Genomic DNA, 19,704 nt, shown 5'->3' with positions numbered 1-19,704 from the left:
GAGAACTTTTTTAGTGCTGACCTTTTGGCCGTTTTCAACTTCTTAAGATCGGAGGGTCTCCGTAGCCACATTGGTTGCGCGTTCGCTTAGTAAGCGATCGATCGTGAGTTCAAAACTTAGGGCCCTCATTGATCATCTTTGTGTTGTTACAGAATAACTACGTTCACGCAACAATCATCAGCGATGGAGATCGATCCACGGTCGAAATAAGATCGATTCATCCATACAACTGCTCTGCTCTGCAAGACACATCGGGCTGCTGTTCTATAAATAACTCAACTCAACTGTCTCCGCTGTCCGGTGGTCCAACTGGATAATGGAAAAACAGAAAGAATACTCTTACGCCTAAATGGCTACTGTGTGAATGTACCATATGTAATAGTATAGAAGGAATACTGGCGAATGGCAACTGTGTAATGTGCTAATTATAGATATGATAACCATGTGACATGTACACGATTAAAATTCGGCTCTGTTACAGCTAAAATGCTAATGAGCCTTAAATAAATAAATGGGATAAAAAAAAACTTCTTAAGATAGCGATTAGACCATGGAGGATACTCAGGAACACTGTGAATTCGTTTGGGGGTGAACTGATCGATAGAATATAAAAAGATATTCGACATATTCGTCGCAGCGGCATTTGCATCGGTTTTATGCAAGATTTCATTCCATTTGACGTGGGAAAAAATGGTTCATTCCCGCGAAATATGTCTTCGCAAAGCAATAGGTTATGGTTTCTATAGTATCTTCAAATGGTTTACATTCCCGAAAAAAAATATGAAGTGCTGGGTGGTGTCGTGTGATTTTTACAAGGGGTGTCGGAGCACGGATAACAAAATTGTGACCTTCTGACCTTCTGGGTGACGAAGCAAAGATCCAATATGCGATTATTTTCATTCATAACATCGCACAGTTGGACAAGATCGGCAGTACTGTAATCTTCTAGAAGTCGGCTTATACACAAATTCATTGTCGAGTGTGATGTATCTGGATATAAAAATGATGTTGTACTCTGAATCCAGTTGATACTTCCAAAATTGAAATCTCCAACTATTAATATTTTATCGTCGAGTGCCATCTGTGAGGTTATCCAAGATAGCGAGTACAGATGCTGATCAAAGGGAGATGTGTCGTTCACTCTGTTAGGAGGAATGTAGATTACACATATAAAAAGAGTGCAACGGCTGAGAACGAGCGAGACCCACTAAGCAGCCAGGTGGGGATAGCATGCGCGATTTGTGCTTAGAACGAGCAGCCAAGAGAAAACCTCCCCCGATCGTTTAGTGCTGTTTAATGCTGAGCGATCTTGCCGAAAAACTAAATTAAATTCGCCAAATATTTGCTTGGAATATGTGCTGTCGTAAAGCTGAGTTTCTGTGGAAATATATAAATCGTAGGCTTCTTCGGAGCATACGAGAGCATAATCTCTAATGAGAGTGTTGATCCCTCCAACATTTTGATAGTAGACTGAAAGTTCTACGTGATCATACAGCGGTCCGCGTATGCTGATACAATTGAGGAAGTTGCGGCTGAGTTGGTATTCGTTGTAGTGGCGTTTGCTGTCGATGTTAAAGGTAGAGCGGCTGAAGGAGATCTCCCGGACGGCTACGTTGAGGAAAATTTGGAGAGAGTGTTGGTGGTCGTTAGTGTTGCTGAACTGAGATTTGATTGTAAGAGTTTGACTTGCGGATCAAAAAAGTGCTAACAGATACGCCCTCAGGCCATACCCCATCTGAAAGGATCGTTTTTTCTATGTATTCAGGAACGTTTAACTTAAAAGAATGATAAGAAAGAGGTCGTCTGCCAGAGTCAGAACGTGCTAGTTTGAAACATCGAATTAGTTCAGGATCGCAACTGGTCAGGGGCGATACATAGCTGATGAAATTTTTCTCAGATTCGTCAACTTTCGCTATTTTATCAGGTTGAGAAAGTGATGGTCTGGAAGCAGTGCTCGTTCGAGGTCGTTTGATGCTATTATCAGCGATGATAGAATCGAATATGTTGCTCATGTTGGAATTAAATTCATCAAGCCGGTTAGGAAAAGGTCTTTCGTTGTCTTTCCTATCACGGAGAACAGGCTGGGTCTGATGACAGCAGCTAGGTCGTGAGAAAGAACACATCCAACAAAAGCTTTGCAATGTATCCATAATAGCACCAGTGTGTCTCAGATTTGAAGTTGAACGTTGCAGAATTAATTCCATGGTCTCAGTCATAAATTGTGAGTAATTTTCAGGTAGACGGTAATATGGGCATAGGTAGCAGCTAACATCTGCATTAAAAAATGGACAAAAAATTCCGATTTTCATGGGTTTACCATCACACGCACTGACGAAACTACCCATGCAGCATCAAGCATAGTAACCCATGAGTCAGCAGATTTGACAGCTCTATCAGTCGAACTCTCACCGTGATGGCGATAACAGTGAAGCTATTCCGTTCAGAAGTGTGCGCGTTCAAAGAACGGTACCCCACCGCGTCGAAAACGGACATCGTACGGCACTTTGAAGATGCGGCAAACCTGAAGCGTAAGATCTACTCCAACAATTTTGTTGTGAAAAATGAGAAGGAATTGATAAATAAAATGAAGAAAGAACTAAAAACATGCTTACACGCATGTTTTCGTCCGCCATGGCGAATGTTCCGTTTAACTGCCGAAAGGCCGCTCGCAAGGACGTAGAATTTTTTTGCAAGTATGCTAATATAATTACCTTACATGGGAAATTTATCAAATCAATTATCTGTCTTAGTTTTTTATCACCATCCGAAAAAAATCAAATTTTTGAACGCAAACGTTGTGTAGCCAAAAGGACATGATTATACGTCACAACGTATCGATGTTACTTTAGAATATGTTCAATCCTTAACCCTCATATACTCGGGCATACGGTCTCACAGACCGAGAATCAATAATTTCGTTTTGAGGAGGCCGAATCGATAGCAAATGAAATGGCTATTGGAACCGAATGAAGTTGAAGAAAAAAGATGTTCTAGAGGTTTTCCATTCAACAATATTTTTTTCTTCAAATAAATACCAATAACGTCTAAAAATACACAATAGGAATATTACATAGACACGCACAGTTTGTGACATCGTGCGCGATTATATGTAGAACCAAAGCGATAATTTTAGTCTCCGACGTTGAGAAAATGTTTCGTCAAATCCACACTAAGCCAGTGGAGACACCAAGTCAATCAATTGTTTGGTGTACTTCAGGAAACGAGTTAGTTAATAAAAAATCGCGTAAAAAAGCCTGAGTGTAATTAGTAAACCATTTTGCCATTTCAGTACCGTTGATTTATTATTTAGAAAAACAAAAAACTTACTTTTGTTCCTAAATGGGTACTTTTAGGGTATCACATATGAAAATCAGTTGCGTAAATTTTCCATTTCGAATGGGGGCGGATTTTTTTGCGCCCATCACTGTAGTTGAAGGCGATGTTCATTACAAATTTAATTTTAAAATCAATCTGACCGTAGCGCCACGTGTGCCTCTCAAGTGGTACACGATGCGATAGCTACTTTGAACAAGGCAACTGCGCATCGATTGATGAACGAACGTGCTAATAGAATTGCATTCGTACCCGTAGACTCACATAGGGGAAGTGGGGGCATAGTGGTCACCCTAAGGAATATGCCCATTTCCAGCGCCCACATATCGATTTAAATCCCGTTTTTCGTAGAATATTATAGTTCAACTCATTGTTCTTCAAGATAGCCAACGGCTTTTACTATAAAAATTCAAAATAGAACATTTTTCATCATTAGAAAAAAGGTGAAAAATCGAACTTTTTTTTTGCTTGGAGGTAAAGTGATCACCTAGTGGGGGCAAAGTGGTCACCCGCACATATCAAGCTAAATGGCAGAGATTTATGCGTTTTTTTCGTCCAAATTTGTTCAAATCATATTTGTTACAGTAGGTACATATATGTAATAAGCTTGGCCTATTCACCTAGAGTCTCAATTTAAATTTTCTCTTGCATACAAAAACGTGGTAAGAAACACATAACGTTCCGTATAATGAGGCTTGGTTTAGTTGGAGTGGTATATTGTAAGTTGTTATTCACCTATGACCACTTTGCCCCCAAACATGGAAATAATTTCTATGCTAATTAATCGCTAAGATTAAACAAAATATCTGTTCACCTCTCCTAGAATATGTGAACAGTCGCCCAAACTGATGATTTGTACAACATATCAAATTGAATAAAGTAAATTTCATGAGACATTCCTTAGATACCATTCGCACAGAACTACCGCCGAATGGCTATCGAGAGAGTAATTTATGTTTTTATTTGTATTTTGACATACGTGAGCTCTACTAAAGTACTGGAGTGACTCGAAAGACATTAAATTCTTAAAACATAAGGTAACTATAAATACGGTATCCATAGTCAATAGTTATACTACCAAACTTGATGTTTCAAAGAAATGTGCAATTACGTTTTATTACAAGAATTAATTTCGCTTGCACTTAGTCAATTATTCACTTCTTCTTGATTTGCATTTTGGTTCTGTAGTGCATAACCTAATGGGGTGAGTCAAATAAGATGTATTAGTATGCTAAGTCAATCTCAACTAATTTGATTCATTCATTCACGTTTGAACATTGTTATTTTTTTCGTAAAGAATTTACTGCCAGAATGACAATAATGACGGATGGAATTCTATTTAAGCGTATTACGTCTGATAAATAATTACCGAATTCTATTATACTGCCATTTAAGATTATTACAGATTTGGAGACACCACAACTGTGCTTTCAATTTGTTTGATTCCTTTTCTTTTCATGTATCTCATAACGAATCATTTAAGATAATTCATCTATTTTGAAACCAGTTACATGAACATGTTCGTCTGTTATTTTTGTCGCAATTTAAGTTGATTATTGAGTAAGTATCCCAATCAATACTTGGTTGGATCTGTTCGTGCATCGAAAAAAAAATCCATATCCAACACAGTTCTTTTAACTCATGTTTATTATCATAGCATGGGGTATTGGATAATCATCAAATCTCGTAATAAAAGTGTTGTTTACATCCAACGAAACATGTGTTTTTGTTGGGAAACAATCAAGTTAAAATTTATTCATAACTTTTCATTTCCCCTTTTTAATCTTATCAGTAGAACAGCTATATAAACTAGAAGCCACCTACCTTTTCTGCCGGAGGATATTGCTCCCAAAGATTATATCCACTTCGCCTTTGACCGGCTTGAAATGGTGCCACCAATATCGAATAGTTTCGAAGTCCCTTTTCAGTTTATACTGGAGCCCATTCGAATGCCGTTGCTACCACCTCGCTGTATATAAGCACCCGCACCCGACTACGGTCGTTTCACTAATAAAATTCACGCACAAAGTCCCAAACGATCGAAATATTGTAAGCATCCGGTCGCTGCGAAAGGTACAGTTTGGGGACTTAAATTCCCATCAGCACCGATTGATTTGGGATAAGCAGAATATTCTGATTTGGTTTACTTTAAATTGACAAGTTGAGAAGGTTGATGAAAAAAGGAATCATTCACACATCCACACCCACACCCACGCCGAATCTCGTGGAAATTCCCCCTCCGAAAGGGTCGAGTCTGGGTTATTTTTACGGGGCTGTTTATTTTCGGCGCTGGCGAGGGTTGTTTATTTATTATTCGAGATAAGCGTTCATCCTTTCACCGTCCGATAGCGTTGGTTCAACGCGAAAATCCCTTCGGCAGATTTTGTCGATGATAATTTTGCTATCCACTCACTTTCACGACCTGACAAATTTGGCAGGGATCCCTGCTGCTGGACGGGATAAGCTTGTCCCGTCGATTTGCCGCCAAAAAAGGGGGAAAAGTTGGACCGTTGGACGCTATTTATCTTTTCTGTTAACACCAAATTTCACTCTAATTTCTTTTGTCGACACGGGCGCACCTTCAGTCGAGCGGATAAATGGAAACCTTTTTTTCCTGATAAGATCATCCGTGCATAACCAACGTTTCCTTTTCTTTTTCAACACTCTCCTCGGGAAGATTTAATGATGTGCTTTTGAATATCCACCGGAGTTGGGCGCAACGAGTCTTCGTCAGTTCGCTGCGAAATGAGATTCTTCCACGTTTTATAGCCCCAAAGCCACAAACTTCTTCCCCACAGTTAATTCACTTTAATTATTCTGATATGATCATTTTCTTATGATATTTGCTTCCGTCACCACAGACCATCACCACACCACACACCGATTGCAGAGTGTGAATCTCGAAGACGGCAATAACTAGGAAGCATAAACATTCCACCCTCGCCACATCACAGACTCACAGACACCCGCTGGTATTTGCCACCGGTCTCAGCCGGCGGAGACGGTGAGCAGATATCCATACGCCAATCCGGAGCGAAATATCGGTGGAACTAACTAAGAACTAACACGCGCCAACCCCCCTCGCACTTATTCGCAACACGTTGAAACGTTAAGAAGTCCGCGAGAAATCAAAGAGCGCGGACTTTCCGTTTGTGTGGTCATGTGGTTCCTTTGGCTCGATGTTGTTGTTCTCGAGTTGAGTCTTTCGGTACCGGGATCCCTTCGACTTGTGGCACGTGTACCAGCTAACCGACGACTGAGCAAGTTTGGAATTGTACACAATGTTTTAAAACGCGAAAGGATGAATCCTGACGAAGCCCGCTGCGTGGGGAACGGGTCGTTGAGTTTGCGCAGACCGAACTCCTAGGAAGCTGGTGTTCACCCCATGATTGGTGGCGGGTAATATTGGAGGATTGTTGTTTACGAGCAATGCGAGAGTATTCATTAAATGCGCGATTTGTTGTGATTATCGCATGAATCGGAACTTTGTTTTATGAGTTTTTTTTCTGTTTTCCTGCGCTGTGCGTTGACTTGACAACGGAACCGATCCATCAGTGCGATGCTAATTTCGTATTTTACGGGTTGAACGTGAAACTGAAGCCTTTTCCAGAATTAACGAGTGTCCTGTGGAGCATGCAGGATATCGTAAATACGAACTTGTATAACAGACATCATTTGAAGGGTTTTTTTTCACAGTCTCACTACATAGTTATGTTTGTACCAAAAAATTGCTTCTCAGTTTTCTAGAAACCGTTTCCAATTAATGGTTGACATCACCCCCTTACTTATAATTAAAAAGACTGTCAGCTGGAAATGGCCGAATTATAAATCGATATTCTATAGCTTTCGGATATGGTCACTAGTCATTTATCTCATTGCTCGACAAAATCACGTTCGATTTTGACATGGGTATCGTCACGATTTTGTTAGCATATTTTAATGAGGAGAATTTCCTCCAATTATTAATAATTTCTCAGCAAAAGTAATAACACCTTAACACGAGCGTATTATTCAGAATACATAGGTTTATTCGATCTAGAGGGCGCTCCGAGTAACAAAAAGTGTCTTATCAATGCAATGTTTACTGTCTCATCAATAAATGGTTAGAATTTTTCAAGCAAATGAAATATTAGGCTGTCAAAAAAGTCCTGCGGTATTTCCGCGAGGTGTCGTTGTAAGCGCGTAGTTCTAGTTGTATTCATTGTATCGAGTCATACTATAGCTTGTTGGAAAGGTATTTTTGCGCGCTATAATATAGTCCTTGACAGTGTTTTGTTTGGTTAAGTCGTTCGTGAGTTATAGTGTCGCAAATATGGAGCAAAATAAAGAGAAAATCCGACATATTTTATAGTACTACTATGAGAAAGGCAAAAATGCATCTCAAGCTGCCAATAAAATTTGTGCAGTTTATGGACCCGATACAGTTTCCATTTCCACCGCACAACGATGTTTTCAACGTTTTCGTTCTGGTGTAGAGGTCGTCGAAGATGCGCCACGCTCCGGAAGGCCTGTTGTCGAAAATTGCGACAAAATCGCAGAATTAGCCGAGAAAGACCGGCATAGTAGCAGCCGTAGCATCGGCCAAGAGCTGGGGATAAGTCATCAAACCGTTATTAACCATTTGAAGAAGCTTGGATTCACAAAGAAGCTCGATGTATGGGTGCCACATACGTTGACGCAAAAAACATCTTTGACCGTATCGACGCATGTGAATCGCTGCTGAATCGCAACAAAATCGAGCCGTTACTGAAGCGGATGGTGACTGGCGATGAAAAGTGGGTCACTTACGACAACGTGAAGCGCAAACGGTCGTGGTCGAAGCCCGCTGAAGCGGTTCAGACGGTGGCCAAGCCCTCATTAACGGCCAGGAAGGTTCTGCTGTGTGTTTGGTGGGATTGTCAAGGAATAATCTATTATGAGCTGCTTCCCTATGACCAAACGCTCAATTAGAACCTGTACTGCCAACAACTGGACCGCTTGAAGGTAGCACTCATGAAGAAGAGGCCATCTTTGATAAACAGAGGCCGCATTGTCTTCCATCAGGACAACGCCAGGCCACACACTTCTTTGGTGACGCGCCAGAAGCTCCGGGAGCTCGGATGGAAGGTTCTTTTGCATCCGCCGTATAGTCCGGACCTTGCACCAAGTGACTACCACCTGTTTTTGTCCATGGCGAACGAGCTAGGTAGTCAGAAGTTAGCTACAAAAGAGGCCTGTGAAAATTGGCTATCCGAGTTTTTTGCCAATAAGGAAGCGAGCTTCTATAACAGGGGTATTATGAAGTTGGCATCTCGTTGGGAACAAGTCATCGAACAAAACGGCGCATATTTGACTTAAAACAGATGATTGTAAATAATTTTATGAACAAATGAAAATTCAAAAAAAATACAAAAAAAATAAAAAAAAGACTTTTTTGACAGCCTAATATATGAGAATAACGAGAATGAAGGAAATACAGACGAAGACGATAAATCAGAAGATTGTTGACGTTGTCGATTCTATTCATATGTTTTCATTTTCTACAATGAATACAACGTTTCCAATTCTTCTATAGAAAAAAAAACATTTTCACAAAAAAGCAGATATTCTTGGATATGTGTATGCGTTGGAAAAAGTAGGGGAAGTGAGGGTAAGGCGGACATGTTAAGAATAACTTCAATTGTATTTTTGGAAACTCATGTTTCCCAAAACTTAAATATAGTTTCTTACAACTTAATATACAGGTCGGACTCGATTATATACAGCCTCGATTATATGTGATTCGATTATATACAATTTTGGACTCGATTATATACAGTTTGGAAATTTTTTTTTTTTTAAATTTCAAATATGACTTATTTCAAAATGAAATGTAACCTTTCAACGTTAAGGTGTAATATAAGTGGCTATTACTTGTTCATTGGTGATTTTTGAAGATTTTGCTTGAATTTTCACCAAGAATTGTTTATATCAATATTGCAGCCAAATTAAGAAAGATAGAAGTTGGGTGTCAAAGAACAAATTGTAGGGCGGTTAGAGAGCTTCAATTTAATTGATACAAACAATCTAGTTTAAAGTAAATTTTTACGATAAAATTAATGATAACACTGTTGGAAAAAGTCGCTATTTCCGGATTGATAACGTATATTGTCAGTCGTTAAAAAATCCCTAAAACAACAATAACTGGTTACGTAAATTTACATCATTGATTACAAAATACATTTTCGACATCACACATTCTATACAATCATTACGTTATTATTTTACATACACAAGGTAAGTATTCTGAATCTTTCAGGTTCTATTGCACAATTATAATGGTAAGTATTAATTTGATATCAAATGATATCAAATCTCACTTTCTTTCTTTTCAGGCAAGTTTTGTTCTATCTCTTCAATTTCAGGTAATCGCAACGAAACTACTCACGTTTAGTCCTCTGCTACAATTTCCAACCTATTCAGTCTAGTCCTATTTATGATTTTAACTATAAATGATACGCATACCCATTAGAATATTTGTAGGGCAAACTTCAAGACTTTTACCATCGTTATTCGTATTGAAGGCAATCAGTTTATTCAATTATCTTTCCAATCCTATCACTTCGACTCATAAAATGTTTTTATTTACCTGTTGTTTCTATATACCTATGCTCATGACAGTGCGCGACGCCAAGGTATTAGAGTGAGGTTCGACACAATCCGCAGAAATGTGACACTTCGCCAAACTTCGAACCGTGTGGACCTTCGGTAACTCATACACCTTGTTCACGTCACATACACCAGAGATCTTCACCGTTAACTTGACTGATTCATTTTCCTCTCTCTGTTGACTTCCAGTCCAGTTCAGACACAGAGGATGCGAAATCCCTTCGAGATTCAATTCTCTCATCAAGCTATGCTCCATGAAAGTTGCCGACGAGCCATCGTCGAGAAAGGCAAAAGTCTTTATTGTTTCTCCTTTCCCATAAATGGTCACGGGCACGTATCGAAACAGGACATTTCCAACATTGTTCGAATGTGTGTGACAATTTTGCGATGTTGTCTTCCCGCTTATTGACGTCGACAGTTCTGGCGCTGGCTGGCTAACTCTTCGATGGTATTACTGTCTGAATGAATATTCATACAACTGTCCCTTCGACCCCGTTCCTCCGGGTTTGGGATTCCAATGGATGGTATAGTGACTGCACTAGAAGCTTCCACCAATTTCTCCAGCCAATCTCCAAGGTTAGAAAGAGTGACCCGGGATAATGTCTGTCGATGATACGCCCAATTCAATCTTATTGATGGGGACAATCTCTCTACCAACTCTTGCAGTAGGGCTACATTGCACGAATATTCCTCCAAACCTGACGCCTTAATAGTGGCGCAAACATTCTGAACGGCTACTCCGAAATCAATAAGCGTATGCAACTCTTCTGCTTTCGGTACCGGCATCTCCCTAATGTTGTTGATGAACGAATGTACGATGATCTCTGGTCTACCAAACAGCGTTCTCAATGTGGCGATGTTTCCCGAAAGGCTTGATGGATACAAAAGGCAGCAGCGTACTGCTTCCAAGGCTTTTCCCTTCAGGCTTCGTTGAACGCGCAGGAGATTCTCTTCGTCACTGTAACCACAAATTCTGGTCGAATTTTCGTAACTTGCAATGAAGAGAGGCCATTCTTCAGGATAGCCGGAAAAGGTTGGTAATTCACTGCTAATACCTTGTCGAGCCGAAATTTGACTTTGGCTAAGAGAACAAACGCGTTGCAAATTGCTACGATCAATCGGTTGAAACGCACTCAATTCAGGGTCACTTTCAGCAACACCTCTGTCAATCATATAAAACCGCTGCAATAATTGTCTCCGCTCCTCTAAATGCTTCTTTTCTAATGCTTGCCTTTTCTCCAAAAGCTGCAACTCCTGTGTCAATAAGTCATTCGGTTCATTATTTAAGTTCGCGTTCAGCGGAGGTAGAAATCTCGTTGAACTTGCTGTTCCACCACAAACGGCTATGCTTTCTGTTTTAATTCCTCGCGCTCTTGTACCTGATGCTTCATGCTTTCTAGTTGACGTTCGTATTTTTTTCGTTCATTTGATAGAGTCTTTTGATTTTGATCGTCCTTTTCCATTAAAAGTTTCTCGAATTGCATTAACTGGCTGTTCAACTTCTCCTGTATTGACGCTATTTGCACTTGCACATCCGGAATTGATATAAGCCGCTCGCTGTTTGCTGACTTTGCTGCAGCACCCGTCGATGTCGGTGTTGAAGTTCCGACTGGGATCTGAACTGCCGCTCTAACGCAAGTCTCACAGCTCCAATCACGGTCCTGGATACTTGAATCCACACCTGCACACACGAAATGATACCACTGCCCGCATACGTCGCAATCAACCATTTGACGATCATCTGTATCCCTGCAGCTTCCGCAAGATGCACTTACAGGGGGAGTTCTCCGCCTTTTTACATCGTTATTCTTGGACATTTTAAGTTCGCTTCCAAGCGCATAAACGGATTTTAAATTTGTTGGAAAAAGTCGCTATTTCCGGTTTGATAACGTATATTGTCAGTTGTTAAAAAATCCCATAAACAACAATAACTGGTAACGTAAATTTACATCATTGATTACAAGATACATTTTCGACATCACACATTCTATACAATCATTACGTTCTTATTTCACATACAAAAGGTAAGTATTCTAAATCGTTCAGGTTCTATTGCACAATTATAATGGTAAGTATTAATTTCACTGATATCAAATCTCACTTTCTTTCTTTTCAGGCAAGTTTGGTTCTATCTCTTCAATTTCAGGTAATCGCAACGAAACTACTCACGTTTAGTCCTCTGCTACAATTTCCAACCTATTCAGTCTAGTCCTATTTATGATTTCAACTATAAATGATACGCATACGCATTAGAATATTTAAAGGGCAAACTTCAAGACTTTTACCTTCGTTATTCGTTCTAAAGGCAATCAGTTTATTCAATTATCTTTCCAATCCTATCACTTCGACTCATAAAATGTTTTTATTTACCTTTTGTTTCTATATACCTATGCTCATGACAGTTCGCGACGCCAAGGTGTTAGAGTGAGGTTTAAAAATTATCAACTTTTAAGTTTTTCATTTCCAAAATGTTATTATCAACTAATTTAGATGTTACACTACTACATCCTGTACTAATTTTTCTCATCTTTCAAAAGAAAGCAACGGAATGTATTCCGTAGCGTACTTTGTAATGTAGAGCCAGTTTGAGGCAACAAAGACCGATACAAAAAAAAAGTTCAATAACTCTGTCGTTGTTGAAATTCGAACATATGCGTAGAAGAATTTTTTTTAATCAAATTTGATCATCTATCACTTTCTGAGATAATTTGGATAAATTTATTTTTTTCATGTGAGAAATGTCTTTTCTGACTTTAAGATACAACAAAAAATACATGTAAAAAAAGACGGGTGGGTAATGTCGGGGACAAAACCGGAGTGACGTAGGACTATACAAAGGGGACAGCTTTTGCTAAATATATATTTCGAATATATTTTTTTATTTTCTTCTCCTACGTGAATACCTACCTATCTACCTGAAAAATGGATTAGTTTACTGTTTACTCTATATGAACATGTTGGGGTTCTGAAAAGAACCTTTGGTGTTGTGTTTTTGCGTTCTTTTTACAAACTTGATTCTTGTTTTTGACGTAGGACTACGTCTTTCATTTCTATACCGGGGTGTAAAATCAAAGTTTCGAAAACGAAAGCGTTACGCCGAAGACCGAGATTTTGAGTGTTAATAGCTCCTAAACAACTGAACGAAATGGTATGATAAACACTTCATTCGAAAGATAAAATGTCTACGCGTTCTATACTTGTTACTTTCTGATCCAAAAACTTGTTTCAATAGTCTTAAATTTGCTTTCAAAATAGGCTATTGAAATCACCAATCGGTATATAAGCGAGCGCCGCTCGGAAATCCACTCAGTTCTAATTGAACAGCGATTGGAGCATGTTGTCGCTGTTGTGGTGAAGCTCTTCATTTATCATGAAAGCGCGGATGAACGGTGTCACCAAGAGCCTGTTTGTGCACCTTAGGCCAGAAGGGAATCCATCAGGAGGAGAGTGATGCTACAAACGGTTCCCCGGGAAGATCTCGAAGCAGCCGCTACACACACACACATACACGCACAGAATTCTTTCCGTTTGGATCGAGAAAGATCCGGAAAATAATCTGCCAGTTCCTCTAGGAATTTAGAAATACATTCATGTGAAAGAGTTTATTTGAATGTTTTCTATCCATGTAACACTGTGACCAAATATGTTTCAATCAAGTGCTATTAACAGATGGTTATCGAGTTAGCATTAACCACTGGTGGGCTTCCAGTATCGAGGAAAATGTGGAAATATCTAATCGTTACTGAAAATAATCTGCCAGTTCCTCTGGGAATTTAAAATTACATTCATATGAAAGAGTTTATTTTAATGTTATCTATCCATGTAACACTGTGACCAAATACATTAGGTTTTGTGATTTTTCAATCAATCGCAATCAACAGGATAGCTTCTGAAGATTATTCTTCCCCATCAGTAGGATATTTCCGTATCCAATATTGGATGCATAAAACCTTGTGCCTCCAACGTAACGCTCTCGTTTTCGAAGTTCTCCAAATATTCATTCATTCAGAATGAATTCAGATTCAACTTCATACAAATGATCTCTAAATCAACGATAGTCCTACGTCACCCTTGCGGTTATACCATAGATATAACCCACTTCCTGTTTTTTTCTGAAGGCTTTGTACTTATTAAATGTTCAACGCCGGGCATCTTTCGGCATATGCACATATCGTACAATCAAAATGATGGCTGTGATAGGGAATGCATAGGTGGTTATCAGCTCATTCACTCCGGCACCAATCCGTTGATGCGATGTGATTTGAAACGATGCCATACAACCACACTGATTTACGGTTTGTAAGAGAATGATATATTTTTCAGCGGATCCGCGCATTTTGTACTTTAGCGGTACACGTTCACAGGATAGAGACAAATTGGCAGACTCAGCCAAAGGGGCGAGTCCAACGAGACGAAATACATTCATTTGTTCGCTCGTTGGATTCACATGCAGGCTAAAAAGGGTCCTTTTCTGGATCACAAAATTATCTTCAATCTAAAGAGTTTATTGTTTTGTTATCACTCGATATCCCCATCTTGTTCGGCTAAACCTTTCTATTTAGCGATTGCGTTTGCCACTCGCCACAGCTTTCACAGTTGGAAAATTTCTTCCCATCCAGTTTGTGACACATGTACAGTAAATTACATTCAATGGCACGTCGCATTACCACCACTCAGTGTCGCTTGGATGCGATTTTAACCTGTAATTGAACATTTGCGATGACAGTGGTACAGTGTCGACTTTCAATGTGGGGTCATAATTTGGATCTCTATGTTTACATAAAAGTCTAACTAAATATGTCGCATTACAGGTCCGTCCAATTAGCTAAATGTCGAACTAATAGTATATTACTGTACTTTCAATCTGGAAACAATTTAAGAATTGGTGAAAATTGAATAATCAGGATAGTCCCCAACTATCAATAAACTCAGAACAATTGCCAAATTCATATACTCATCAGATCCTGGCAAACAAATTATGAAAAAATCAATTTGTGTTTTATTATTATTTTGGATATTATTTTAGAAAGCATTGAACTATATTTCGTAAACTCTTTTTTGAAAGGTTAAATGGCCCTGATAAGCGCCGTGTTTTATGGAATGGTTCCAATTTAGAAAATTTTGTACTCGTGGTTTTGAAAAAAAAAAAACATTTCGAACGCCCTCGATGTCGCCTTGTTTTGGATTTGCCACCAAAGCAGATTATAAAAAGAACAAACTTTTTTATTCTGCTACCAGCTGCCGTTTTGCGATTGCGTTTGCCACTCGCCACTCGTTACAACTGCCTGTTGTCTTGATGTCCACCGAACCGAATGTGTTCTGTTCCGAATGCGGGTTTTCTTATCGTCGCGAGCAGCCTTACCAGCCAACTCGATCACTTCGGCGGCCGAAACTTTATAACAACGGCTAGGTGGACTGGTGCACTGGTACTAACGCGCTCGGCCTAGCTACCCTTGCGGAGCAATTGGCGGATACACCTACGGGGAACGGCAAACCAACACGGTTCGAGCGGGATTTTGCCTTTCCCTTCACTTTTCCTCCTTTGCCATGTCCAGACATGGCTGCTTGGGTTGGTTTGTTGATGTGTTGTGATGCGAACTGATGTGGTGTACGGTTCGAATGAGAATGATCGTTACGGAAGGAAGGTCTTGTATTATAGAGACTTTAAACTTTTGCAGTTCATTCGTCTCTAGCCTTGAGAAAGGCCCTTTGAATACTCTACTCTACTTTACTCCAGCGCTACCACCTCCGCCCTCTTTTTTGAGAAAAGCACTCGATCCCTCGCCGTCCAGCTCGTCCAGCAACGATGTTATCCAGTCGGTGTCCACACAAAGAATAATCGTTACGGCAGCGGAGCAGTGATTTTTAAGCTGACTGGCTGGCTCGAGAATTACGCATGTGTGAGACTGCGACCAATGTTTCGTTCATTTTTTTTTCTTTTTCCGTTCCAATCGTGCTTCATTCTATTTCGCTGCTGCTCTGGTTGACCTTTTTTTTTTTATCTTCGCTTATTTTTTGTCGGCATATTTCCGCCACTTCAGTGCCAATCACCGACATCAGGGAGGCGACTCCACCTGTCCCTACCTATCAGACTCAACAACTCATGAGCCGGGCCAACTTCTTTTACTTCCCCTCCGAAGGAAGACGTAACCAGAGATTTTTCGCCTCAGAAAATCCCAACGACGCCAGCTGGGATTGAACCCAGACCGATCGGATTGTGAGGCTGTTACGCTAACCACACAACCACTGGCGCCGTCTTGGTTGACCGTTTTTGTCGGTACGATTTGAGGAGCACAAAATGGACCAATCAAAAATGGGCACATAGTGCATTTGGACAATGCTTGGTATTTCACAATTATTCAATTATTTATCTCAAGAAAAATGAAATGTTATTCGTTATGATAGATGCGTAGATATATTTCCTATCAATTGATGCAAAAACCTTTGCGATCTATTGAGAAATGCTCGAGTTATAAGCGTTCCAAATCTTGCATTTTTTCCTACTTGTTCAGTGTCTAGATTTCCATTTCATCCCCCTATATCTTCCGGTTGGACGTAGTCCTACGTCAAAAAAACGAATAAAAAAATTTTTTTTTTACTCCATTAAATACAGGATTCGATTATATACAGTGAAAAGAAATGAAAAACTGTATATAATCGAGTCCGCGCTGTACTGTTTTTCGAAATAATCAACCAAATGTGTTTCTCAAAGTTTTTTTGATGAAATTTGAACAAACCAAAAAGTAGAATATTTTTTTCGATGCGGGTAATACATTATGTACATTATGTTGCCAATGAATGTATGAGAAAAAATCGACCCTAAAATTTCAAAAAGTTACCGTACACAAAATGTTCACCAATTCGAAAAAACACCCTATGCCAAATTTCAGCTCAATCGGACTTAAGAGAAAGTGGCGCAAAGCGGTAAAATTTGACCCTAAAATTTCAAAAAGTTACCCTACACAAAATGTTCACCAATTCGAAAAAACACCCTATGCCAAATTTCCGCTCAATCGGACTTAAGAGAAAGTGGCGCAAAGCGGTAAAAGTTTGAGTTTTCTGAAAATCGAAAAATCACCAAAGGGAGGATAATCGGGGTTTAAAAAAAATTTGATGCCAAATGTCTTAAAATTGCATGAAACTAGTGTCATCTCGAAAAAAATTTTTTTGTCAAAAATCAGCTTTCTGGGACTTGGTTTTTTTCGGAATACGAAACGAAAAGTATGGTTTAGGGTGCCAAAAAATATAGTTATCTCGATTCTTCATTAGGAACTTGCTACGAAATGTTGATTTGCACGATAATATACCTTATACAAAATATTGACTCATTCATTTACTGGTGTCGCAGACGTTAAATTTTTTTTTCTTTGAATACCGCAAAATCACCGGAAATCGAGGGTTTAAAAAATTTTTTTGGTGCCAACAGTCTGAAAATTGCATGACACGTCGAGATTTGGAGTTATCTCAAAAAAAAAAATTTTTTGTCAAAAATCGATTTTTCAGGCAAAAAAACAACAAAAAGCAAAAAAAAATTTTTTTGTCTAAAAAAAAAATTCGAGGTGACTGTAAATCTCGACTAGTAATGCAATTTTAACACATTTGGTATCAATTTTTTTTTTGAAAACATGGCATCAAAAAAAATGTTTGAAAACCCTCATTTCACCCAAATGATTTTTCGATTTTCAAAAAACTCAAACTTTGACCGCTTTGCGCCACTCTCCCTTAAGTCCGATTGAGCTGAAATTTGGCATAGGGTGTTTTTTTCGAGGTGATGAACATTTTTTATGGGGTAACATTTTGAAATTAGAGATGACCATTTTTATTGGCACCCTAATGAACATATAGTGGGGATGAATATGGACAGGTTTGTAATATACGAAACGTAGAAGTTTATCGCCCGTGAGAGAAATAATTTTATTGTACCACAGTCTGAGCTCGTCACGTATGTACGTCAAATGATAAAAAAAATCGAATTAATCCACCTAGAAGTGACATTGTGCTTCTCGACAGTATAAACGGACAGACCCTCAACTGTTTTGCTTTTGGTTCCTGTCAGCTTATAGGCAGTCCACCTTTGGCGATTTGATTTCCGTTTATAGACGCGGGGCATCCAGTACAATTATTTTAATATCGCTTCTCTGATAACTCACAAACCAAAATATAACCATCAGCGAATTGAATTTTTAAAACAAAATACTTAATATCGCAGCTGCAAAAATTATATCCACTCGCAAACGTGTTTAATTTTCGGTTTTTGTTTCCCTTTTCCTCTTTTTATCAGTATTTATTGTCATTGGACAGTTTCAATATTGTAGAAGAGCATGTAGAAGAGGTTCTCATTAACACAAATTTGAAATTCATAATGTAACTATACTATACAAATCAACCACCTGTTCATCTTACCCCCATTGTCCGTCTTACCCGCACCTCCTATGCGTGAAATTACGTAATTAATATATTTTAAAATTAATTTTGACACTTTGTGTCTCTAGTTTATTTTTTGTTGTAATTTAAAGAAACTTATAACTTATCTCAACTATCAAAAACAATAATTACCAACCCTAATGACTTGTAACCAGGTTCGCCAACTATAATTTTCAAAAATAAGGATAATTGAAAATAAAAATCAGGAAGAAATCAGGATAAGTCATATTGTGTTGTCCGGTAAGTTCGTGACGATTTTTGGAAAAACAAAAGCATCATTATACAGATAAATGCACAATTTTGTACTACAAGCATTTGTTATCTTTTACGTAACTTGGAAAAGCTATCCTCCCAGAAAGACTCATAAAGACGTAAGTTACAAATCGTTCATTCAGAGAGTCGCGCAGAATTTTGTACTTCTGGTACGATTTGAGATTAAATGATCCTCTGTTTTTCAAGTTGCAACAAAATCACGCATAAGGACCACCAAAAAATTCGAATTAAGAGTTAATTATATAATTTCGTGTCTTCCTAAGCTAATATCGAAAATGATAATTGAATTTGGGCGAACTGAATGGGTATGAAGTCGCTAACTGACTCGACCCCAATTGAAATAATTTTTCATTCCACTCTTAATCAACGCAAGTGTGTTGTATCTTGCTGGGATGTTGTTTTCATGCCAGAGGATGAACTTCTTACTGAACTCTCTGAGCAAAAAGTTATCGGTGTCAAAAGAATATTTAGATACGATACAATTAAAAAGGAAAAGGTAGCAACTTCTACCCTAATCCTAACCATTAACGGAACAGTCATTCCCGAAGCGATTAACTTCGGTTTCATTCGCGCACCAACCAGAAACTACTATCCAAGCCCGATGCAATGCTTCGGATGCTATAATTATGGACACACTTTCAAGAAGTGTATGAAGAAAATACAGTTATGCCGTAACTGTGGTGTAGCACACCCAGAACTAAACCAAACCGATAAAGACAAGGCGAAGAAGTTTCAATGCAATGCACCTGCCTCATGCGTGAACTGCAAGGAAAATAACTCCTCCACTAGCAGGAAGTGCCCAGCTTGGATCGCCGAGGACAAAATAACGCGAGTTAGGATTGATAAAGGAATCTCCTACAAGGAAGCTAAATCCATTTGTGAAAACAATAATGGTTCTTCCTTCGCTAGTAAATTAAAAGAGCGGCTCGACAATATCCAAAACACAGGATGCCAACAATGCAAGTGCAACTGTACACAAACAAAGTCAGCTCCTATTAAATCGAATAAGACTGTTTCTATTCAGGCCAATAAAAAATCTGAACAGGG

The 19,704-nt window shown here is 38.9% G+C and overlaps 1 protein-coding gene across 1 annotated transcript in view; it reads right to left on the bottom strand.

Moving 5' to 3' along the window:
• LOC129776431 (latrophilin-like protein LAT-2) overlaps positions 1–6,577 on the bottom strand; it is a 200,159-nt gene extending 193,582 nt beyond the window's left edge. The window contains exon 1 of the mRNA XM_055782071.1: positions 5,158–6,577. The gene's annotated coding sequence lies outside the window, so the exon portion shown is untranslated. The remainder of the gene's footprint in view (positions 1–5,157) is intronic.
• Between the last annotated feature and the right edge of the window lie 13,127 nt (positions 6,578–19,704).

This window comes from Toxorhynchites rutilus, chromosome 3 (genome assembly GCF_029784135.1).
Source record: "Toxorhynchites rutilus septentrionalis strain SRP chromosome 3, ASM2978413v1, whole genome shotgun sequence".
In the NCBI taxonomy this organism is placed as follows: domain Eukaryota; kingdom Metazoa; phylum Arthropoda; class Insecta; order Diptera; family Culicidae; genus Toxorhynchites; species Toxorhynchites rutilus.
This window is presented reverse-complemented; position numbering and strand designations above follow the sequence as displayed.